The 9,171-nt window shown below is 38.4% G+C and overlaps 1 non-coding gene across 1 annotated transcript; it reads left to right on the top strand.

The window, feature by feature from the left end:
• On the top strand, positions 503 to 574 carry TRNAK-UUU. Its single transcript has one exon. It is a non-coding gene; the product is annotated as a tRNA-Lys (tRNA).

The raw sequence follows: 9,171 nt of genomic DNA, 5'->3' as shown, positions 1-9,171 counted from the left end.
TAGAATAAAAACTGCTATGAATTCACCCTGCTAAAATCTTAAAAACAAGCCTCAAAATGTTCACATTGCTCTTCAAGTAACTTCCTGTGTGCCAGAACAATACTTTAAAGAAATACAACAAAATCCACATTTAACAATATAAAAATTACAATGTCTAGCATCCAGTCAAAAATTATCAGACATGCAAAGAAACAGAAAAATATATAATCCATAGCCAGAGGTAAAAGTGATCAATAGAAATGTACCTAGATATAACAGAGATAATGAAATTAACAGGCAATTTAACAGTTATTATAAACATTATAAATATATTCTAGGATATAAAGAAAATCAGGAATATATTGGCAGACATGGAAGATACAAAAAAGATTCAAAGATAATTCTAGAGATTATGATATCTAAAATGAAAAATAAATGTAATAAAATTAAGAGCAAATTAGACCCAGCAGAAGAAAAGATTCATGAGCTTAGAAACAGCAATATCCACTACCCAAAATAAAGTTCCCTGGTAGTCTAGTGGCTAGGATTCAGCACTTTTACTGCTGCAGCCTGGGTTTGATTCCCAGTAAGGGAAGGTATGATTTTGGGCTTCCCTGATAGCTCAGTTGGTAAAGAATCCGCCTGCAATGCAGGAGACCCTGGTTCAACTCCTGGAGAAGGTATAGGTTACCCACTCCAGTATTCTTGGGCTTCCCTTATGGCTCAGCTGGTTAAGAATCCACCTGCAATGTGGGAGACCTGGGTTCGATCCCTGGGTTGGGAAGATCCCCTGGAGAAGGGAAAGGCTACCCACTCCAGTATTCTGGCCTGGAGAATTCCATGGACTGTACAGTCCATGGGGTCACAAAGAGTCAGACACGACTGAGTGACTTTCACTTTCAAAATAAAGTACAAAGGAAGCAAAACTGAAAGAAATGAAAAGAACAGAGTTTCAATGAGCTATGTGAAAATATGAAACTGAGAATTGTGTAAATTAGAGCCTAGAAATGAAAGAAGAAAAACGGAAGGTGTAAAGTTACTGACAAAAAACAATGAGGTTTTCCTGAATGTGACAAAGACCATAAACCTATAGAAGTTCAAGTAACACAGCAAAAAAAAAAAACCTGCACCAAGGCACATGTAATCAAGTTGCTGAAAACTAATGACAAAGAGGAAAAGCATTCAGAGAAAAACAATTTATACAAAGGAACAAAAATAAGAATTATAGACTTATTTTTAAAAACTGTAAATGAGAAGACAATTAAGTGATACTGTTTTAGATTTGTTTTCTTGGTTGAGAATTGGTGTAAACTCACCACCAGTAAAAATTTTGGCAAGGCCTGTCAGTATTCTACCAACCACCAATAATAGATTCTTCATTACAAGCTAGCCATTGATTGATCCAGATCCAAAATCCTAGTTTAGTCAGCTTTGTAGGACTAGTCTTAGTTCTGCCTTAGGTCATGTTACCCGTATTACAGTACTGAGACAAATATTTGTGTGTCGGAGATTACTGAGTAGTACATTCAGCTGACTCATTGGAAAAGACCCTGATGCTGGGAAAGATTGAAGGCCAAAAGAGAAGGGAGCAGCAGAGGATGAGATGGTTAGATGTCATCCCCAACTCAATAGACATGAATTTGAACAAACTCTGGAAGACAGTGAAGGACAGGGAAACTTGGCATGGTGCAGACCATGGGGTCGCAAAACATCAGACACGACTCTAACAACTGAACAACACTTAGCAATACTTGCAAAAGTGATGGAGAGTGGGAAGGATGGGGCAAAAGAAAAGGTTGAACTGCAGCAGAATTGTAACAGAGGCCTCAACTGATCCAATGAACAGGCTTTGGAGCTGGGATGGGCCTTCAGAATTGTCCCAAATTGAAAAAAGCAACTGAGCCTTTGTACCTTCATCTAAGTGAAAGTGTTAGTCACTCAGTCATGTCTGACTCTCTATGACCCCATGGACTGTAGCCCACCAGGCTCCTCTGTCCGTGGGATTCTCCAAGCAAAAATACTGGATTGGGCTACCATTTCCTTCAGGGGATCTTCCTGTCCCAGGGATTGAACCTGGGTCTCCTGCATTGCAGGAAGATTTTTAACCATCTGAGCCACCAGGGAAGGTACCTTCCTGTAAACCAGTCACTCAATATGGACTGATTTCAGAAGTACAACCCTGGGTGAAGAAGTTCCCTTCAGTCAAGCATGGTTCCTAAAAAGGACTGCAGCCAATATCCCTGACTGGTGAGAAGAGAATGACTCAGCACAGAAGGGGTTCTATGGAGGACACCTCATATCCACTGCAAGGGATCCCTAGCATTAAAATGAACAATCTAGAAAAGGGATTAATATGAGAGAGGTTATGAGAATTAATGTTTTGGGATATTATTTGCTTCATTGTTTGTTGATTTATTAAAAAGTAATGTCTGTCATATTAATAGATGATTTGGAATTGAAAATTTTAAATTGCCTGTAATCGTAACAATCAGATAAAACCCTATGAAATCTTGGAGTATCCTGTCTCTCAACAACTCAGAATAAAGTAGCTCTTTTTGTCTTCTAAGGCTTATATGATTGACTGAGATTAGCAGTATTTTTCTTAAAAGTTCATGATGAAGCTAAAAATACAATGAAAGGACCTGCATTCTTATTCATTATGTACAATGTCTCAGACTTTTGTATTTATGGGGTTTTTGTCAGCTTTCTGATTTATATCTTGGAAATCCTAAAGACTGCATCCATCTTTAGATTTTAGCAGTTTCTACCTGTCTTCTTACAATTCAGTGATCTAACTTGCCAGGCATTACTTCATGCTCAAGTGAAGAGTCCAAAGTCTTTCTTTAACCCATCTTAACATTGTGTGTCCCCTCCACTCAGATTTATATTTCATCTAGGCTGTAGTGCTATTAAGTGTTGCTATTAAGCACTTATTGGTCAGTAAACAGAAAATTAAATTTCAAAATCAAATCATAAGTTGAAAGAATTACATAGTTTAAAAATCACAGACAGTGGAAATTTAACTTTTGGAATCTGTTGCATAATTTGTAAAGTGAATATATTTTTAAGAAACCTATTAGTAAGTTAGATTTGGATGACTTGTGGGCAGCAGTGCCATCTGCAGGTCTGTGATGCCATTCTTCTTAGTGTCTGATGTTCTCTAAGAGATTTGACTCTACTGAATATTTATGGTTTTATAATGTCAAGTACAAAGTGGCATTAATCACAGACTGAAGAAGGATGAATTTATAGGTCCTTACAGATCCTCATTAGAGATTTTTAAACCACTGAGCTAATATCAACTGCCATATCCGTATTAATAATTCAAATGTTAAGCATAACGTGTAAGATTTAGACTATCTATATGAAATGAGCATAGATATTGGAATAATGCTCTGGAAGTGGGTTTTAATTGTGTATAATCAGCTGTGTGACAGTAAAGAAATTACTTAACTTCCCTGAAATGCAGTATTTTTAATTTATAAAATGGGAATAATACTTCCTTCATGACATCTTTGAGACCTCAAAATACATAAAATGTATAAAGTGCCTAGCACAAGTATGCGTACAGGATGGTATCAATTGATAATAGTTCCCTTTCCCTTAAAATTAGAACAAAAATCTCAAGACATTTTTACTGTCTTTCTACCTAGTGCATTTAAGAGTTATAAAATATATCATTACCTTTTTGGATAAAATAGAATTTGGGATACTTATCCGATCCTGTATATCTTTTCATTTTTATGTCTTTTATAAAACTTAAATGTAGATATATATGTTGGTAGCTGCATAGAGTATTTCTATAATATATTTATAAAAAATGATAAACAGTGATTGCTGAATTTGGGGATTATGAAGGAGTCTTTTTTTTTTAAATGTGTGTACCCCCAAAACTGTTTTAATTTCTGTCATATCCGACATTACTTTTCCAAAATAGAGTGCTAATAAATATAAATATTTGGAAAAGGAAAATATCTGAGATTATCCTTATATTAAAATGAATGACAATTCCCTCTCTTCATCCCCACCTCTAAATCTTTGCTTCTAAATAAGATAAAGAAGAGAAGTCTTACCTGAGCAATTCAGATTTAGAGTAAATTTTCTCTAAAATCATAATGTATACTTTCAAGGGAATCTGTAGACAGCTTTCTTCAAAATTGATAAGAATGGAATAAACTGCCTAATATCTGTCCTCTTAGAAAGCAGAAGCTGACATGATCATTCAGTTGCTAGCTCTGTGATTACATAGTAGACTATGATTTCCATGATCATTGATGGACATGCCCAAATAACACCATATTTGAATCGCCTGACATGCATGTTTCCAGCTGAGGTTGAGCAAGATAAGGCTCTACCTTCTTGTTTCAGCTCTCATGCTGTACGTAAGTGTCCTTTTTACAGTTATGCAGTGCCATGTTTTTATTTTGGAGCTTTTGATAGGTGGCTTCACTGTTTAAAATGAACCCCAAGTATAGTGCTGAAGTGCTGCCTTTTGTTCCTAAGAATAACAAAGTGGTGATATACCTGAAGAGCAAATGAATGTGTTATGTAAACTCCATTCAGGCACGAGTTATAGTACTGTCGGCTATCAGTTAAATGTTAATGAATCAACAAAACAATTAAATAATGCATTTTTAAACAGAAACATACATAAAACAAGGTTATAGATTAGTCAGTTCATGAAAATGTTAGGGCCAAAGGCTCGCAGGAACCTAACTCTATAATTCCCCTAAGAGCAAAGGTTTGTGATTGTTATTTCAGTGTTTGCGGTGACTTTTTAGAAACATTATATTGCCATATGTTTACAAAAGAGTGAAGGTATCATGGCTGACTTTGTCCCCCTGCACCTTTCTTTTCTGAATTTATTCGAATGAACATACACTAATTTTACTACAAGGAATAAAATTTTTCAAAATATATACAATATTAAATGTGATAAAAGTAAAATGCATTGATTTAGCAGTCATATGGATTTGAGTTACTACTTTGCCATTTAATGGCTATGTAACTTTGGGAACATTGTTTAACTTTTTCACAGCCTATATACACATAAATAAAACAGATAATATGTAACTTGGAAAGTTATTCTGAGTATTAACAACGATGTATCTAAATTGTCTAGCTCAATATCTGGTATTCATGGAACTCAAAACATGTAACTATTAATATTAATTCTCTCCTGGGACTAAATCACAGAAGCCCAAGCCTCAGAGGCTCAACAGGTCTTTGAAAAATCATGATTTTCTTCCCAGTTATTATCCCCATTCACAAGCACAAATTTAATAGATTCAGTGCTTCAGTTTCTCTACACTTATTCTTGTTCCATCAACTGTTTGTTGAGTATCCACAACGTGCAGAAACTCTTCTATTGGTGAATAAAATAAAGTCTGCTTTGGGGTGTTTTAAATCACATGATTTAGGCCTTTGTAGAAGATCTATGGCTTCCCATGTGGCTCAGTGGTAAAGATTCCACCTGCCAAGAAGGAAAAGTGGGTTCAATCCTTGAGTCAGGAAAATCCCCTGGAAAAGGAAATGGCAACCCACTCCAGTATTCTTGCCTGGGAAATCCCATGGAAAGAGGAGCCCGGTGGGCTACAGTCCATGGGGTTGCAAAGAGTCAGACAAGACTTAGTGACTAAACAGCAACAATAGCAGAAGAACTATAATGACTTTGACCTCCACATATATTTCATCTAATACCTAGATGTAGGGATGGAGCAATTAACCCTAAAATACTGCATATTCTGGAAGTGATTCCTTTTTGAATCAAGTCCATCAGAAATTTGCTTAGGTACAGCCCCAGATTTTTACTCCTAATCTCGTTTAATATGTGTGGCATCATAGTACTTGATTTTTCTTCTAACAATAACTCTCCAAAGCTTGTTCCACCTGGACCCTTTTTCTCCTTTGAGAGTTCATAGTATCTCCTTTCTCTCTTTACCAACCTGGGGAGATGAAATTTGTTTAACATTTACACTAGGTTAGTCTGAGATGGTCAAGATGATCTGACTATCATACAAATTTAGAAAATTTATGAATGAAAGCTCTATTTCAAAAAAGTAGTTTTGAGAATAACTGAATCCACATCTCAAATTTAATAAGGATGATTTGTTGTTGTTCTGGTTGTTCAGTTGTGGCCGATTCTTTGTGACCCCATAGGCTGCAGCACTCCAGGCTTCCCTGTTCTTCACCATCTCCCAGAGCTTGCTCAAACTCTTGTCCATTGAGTTGGGGATTCCATCCAACCATCTAGTCCTCTGTCGTCCCCTTCTTCTACTGCCTTCAATCTTGCCCAGCATCAAGGTCTTTTCCAATGAATTGGCTCTTCACATCAGGTGGCCAAAGTATGGGAGCTTCAGCTTCAGCAGCATTCCTTCCAGTGAATATTCAGGGTTGATTTCTTTTAGTATTGACTGGTTTGATTTCCTTGCAGTCCAAGGGACTCTCAAGAGTCTTCTCCAACACCACAGCTCCAAAGCATCAATTCTTCAGTGCTCAGCCTTCTTTATGGTCCAACTCTCACATCCATCCGACTACTGGAATAACCATAGCTTTGAATATAAGGAACTTTGTCATCAAAGAAATATCTCTGCTTTTTAATACACTGTCTAGGTTTGTCATAGCTTTCCTTTCAAGGAGCAAGCATCTTTAATTTCATGGTTGCAGTTACCATCTGCAGTGATTTTGGAACCTAAGATAAAATCTGTCAGTGCTTCTACTTATTCCCCTTCTATTTGCCTGAAATGATGGACCAGATGTCATGATCTTAGTTTTTTGAATGTTGAGTTTTAAGCCAGGTTTTACTTAGGATGATTTTACTTGGGTGTAATTTATAATACAAGTTGTGCTTTCAAAAATAGGGTACACAAATGGGAGTTCTACTTGGCCCCATTTACATAGAGAAGTAGCAGTGTATTTCTCCCTCTGCCCCCGTCATGATCTGTTATCTGTGTTGTCCTTTTCCTTGGTATAAGGTGCTGGAATGTCACTAACTATATTCCCATGTGTTGTCCAAGAGGCTGGCAAAATCCTTCCATGTATGGCCCAGTGTCCCACTGTGTCCTTTACTAATTATATAGCTTAGCTGACTTCACCTGTGCACAGCTGCCCTTTTACATTTTTCTGTTTTATCTTGTCTCTGCTTTTTTTTTTCTTTGTCTCTGCTTTTATGTTGCATCCAGCTTTTCTCTTCTGCACACAGCAGTGTCCCCTTTGTGCATCCTCTTTTCTTTAGCATCAGCTCTCAACCATTGGGAGAGACTACCTTTGGGAAATGACTTTATTTTGCCACCAGATAAACCTGCCCCCTCCCCATGTGCTTCTTTTCTAACACACTCTGGATCTTGGAAACAGAAGACAGTAAGTAGTTTTTCTTCATTCCAGAACATCTTGGGCCATAGCTACACAGCAGGGATCAAAGCAGGCACACATCAAAAGCACACCCCAACTGAGAGGAGCAGCCCTGAAGCTTCTGCGCCTCCAGCTCTTGTTATCTTCACTGCCTGTGAGTCATGTATATCTCATCTCATCTCATCTTTCCTGTCTGCCATTCTGTTTCTAAGGCTCAGCAGAGAAAGCTGCTCTTTACTAAACTTACTTAAAAACTCAAGATAAACTCCTTCAATTTTTCCATCCCTCCATCCTCTCATAATTACTATACTTAAACAATTTCAGTGATACTCATTTATTTGACATTACTTAAGCTTTCACTGTGTGCCAACTTCTATGAGTGAGTGATGAAGCTAGAAAAGATGAATGATACACTCCCTACTCTCAAGGAGCCTTCAACTAATGGAGCAAGACTACTATCACGTTCAGTTCAGTTCAGTTCAGTTCAGTCACTCAGTCGTGTCCGACTCTTTGCGACCCCATGAATCGCAGCACACCAGGCCTCCCTGTCCATCACCAACTCCCGGAGTTCACTCAGACTCAACGTCCATCTAGTCAGTGATGCCATCCAGCCATCTCATCCTCTGTCATCCCCTTCTCCTGCCCCCAATCCCTCGCAGTATCAGAGTCTTTTCCCGTGAGTCAAGTCTTCACATGAGGTGGCCAAAGTACTGGAGTTTCAGCTTTAGCATCATTCCTTCCAAAGAAATCCCAGGGCTGATCTCCTTTAGAATGGACTTGTTGGATCTCCTCGCAGTCCAAGGGACTCTCAAGAGTCATCTCCAACACTACAGTTCAAAAGCATCAATTCTTCGGCACTCAGCTTTCTTCACAGTCCAACTCTCACATCCATACATGACCACAGGAAAAACCATAGCCCTGACTAGACGAACCTTTGTTGGCAAAGTAATGTCTCTGCTTTTCAATATGCTACCTAGGTTGGTCATAACTTTTCTTCCAATACAGTGTGTGATCAAATCCATTGTTGTCATCATTCAGTCGATAAGTCCTGTCCCAACTCTGTGACCCCATGGACTGCAGCACACCAGGTTTCTCACTCCTCCGCTATCTCCTGGAGTTCGCTCAAATTCATGTCCATTGAGTCAGTGATGCTATATAACCATTCTCATAGCATGCTCTCTTCTCCTTTTACCTTCAATCTTTCCCAGCATCAGGGTCTTTTCCAATGAGTCATTTCTTCACATCAGGTAGCCAAAGTTTTGGAGCTTCAGCTTTAGCATTAGTCCTTCCAATTAATATTCACAGTTGATTACCTTTAGGATTGACTGATTGGATCTCCTTAGAGTCCAAGGGACTCTCAAGAGTCTTCTCCAGCACCACAATTCAGAAGCATCATCAGTTCTTTGGTTCTCAGTCTTCTTTGGGCTTCCACGGTGGCTCAGAATAAAGTATTTGCCTGCAATGCAGGAGGCCCCGGTTCAATACCTGGGTCAGGAGGATCCCCTGGAGAAGGGAATGGCTACCCACTCCAGTATTCTTACCTGGAGAATTCCGTGGACAAAGACACCTGGTGAGTTACACTCCATGGGGTCATAAAGAGTCACGACTGAGTAACACTTTATCATCATTAGTAGCCTTTATGGTCCAACTCTCACATCCATACATGACTACTGGAAAAACTACAGCTTTGACTATATGGACCTTTGTCAGAAAAGTGATGTCTCTGCTTTTTAGTATACTGTCTGAGTTTGTCATAGCTTTCCTTCCAAGGAGCCAGTGTCTTTTTAATTTCATGGCTACAGTCACTGTCTGCAGTGATTTTGGAGCCCGTAGTAAAGACAA

The sequence above is a fragment of the Capra hircus genome, chromosome 3 (assembly GCF_001704415.2).
Source record: "Capra hircus breed San Clemente chromosome 3, ASM170441v1, whole genome shotgun sequence".
Taxonomy (NCBI): Eukaryota; Metazoa; Chordata; class Mammalia; order Artiodactyla; family Bovidae; genus Capra; species Capra hircus.
Note: the sequence above shows the minus strand (reverse complement) of the source record. Positions and strands in the feature narration are given on the sequence as shown.